This window comes from Petaurus breviceps, unplaced genomic scaffold (assembly GCF_028583685.1).
Source record: "Petaurus breviceps papuanus isolate PSGF00001 unplaced genomic scaffold, PetGlider_PUasm1.0 446, whole genome shotgun sequence".
Lineage (NCBI taxonomy): Eukaryota > Metazoa > Chordata > Mammalia > Diprotodontia > Petauridae > Petaurus > Petaurus breviceps.
Window position 1 is genome coordinate 580,519 of NW_027186338.1, and position 931 is coordinate 581,449.

Here is a 931-nt window from a genome sequence, read left to right on the forward strand (position 1 = left end):
AAGAAGCCGGAGACATTCGAAGACTGGGAATACGGTAAAACAAGGCTGGAGCTGAGAAGGAGATCCCAGCACAATTTGACTAATATTTAATGGGAAGGTATTTGTGGAGCCTTTACTGGATTGTATGCTGCCATAGTAGGAGGAGAGGGAGGAGAGGGAGGGGGAGAAAATTTGTAACTCAACAGCTTGTGGAACTGAAAGTTGTGAACTAAAAGTAAATATATAAATATATTTTAAAACCTCTCTAATGAGGATCTAGACCATGTCTAGACCTCCTGACCTAGAATATAGGTAGACCACCATTACATATGGGGGCATATAGGTAGTGTAGTCAATAAAAGTGCTGGGCCCAGAGTCAGGAAGACTATTCTCTTCTTGAGTTTACATGTGGCCTCAGATACTTGCTAACTGTGTGATTCTGGGAAGTCACTTAGCCCTGTTTTTTTTTTTGTTTGTTTCCTCATCTGTAAAATGAATTGAAGAAAGAATTGGTGAAACCACTCCAGTATCTTTGTCAAGAAAACCGCAAGTGGGGTCACAAAGTGTCAAACATAACTGGAAGGATGTAGCAATAATAACAGTATGTGTGTGTGTATGTGTATGTGTGAATATACACATTTGTATATAAGTGTTTTGGAAATCAGGACTGTTTCATTCTTTGCCCTTGTCACCTTTGGTGAGCTCAGTGCCCAGTACGTAGGTGCTTAATAACTGTTTTTTTACTATTTGGTTGGGTTCAAAGACTACTCTATTCAAGAAGGACTAGAATTCCTTCTTTTGGATTAGAAATAATTAGAAAACATTGCAGTAAGGAGAATTTAGTTTTGAATTAAGAAAACTTAGCAATCAGGCTTATCTGAAAGAAGAATTGGGCTTCCTAAAGAGGCAATTGGGGCTCTGCACACATTGGAGGCTCTATAAGCATATTTAA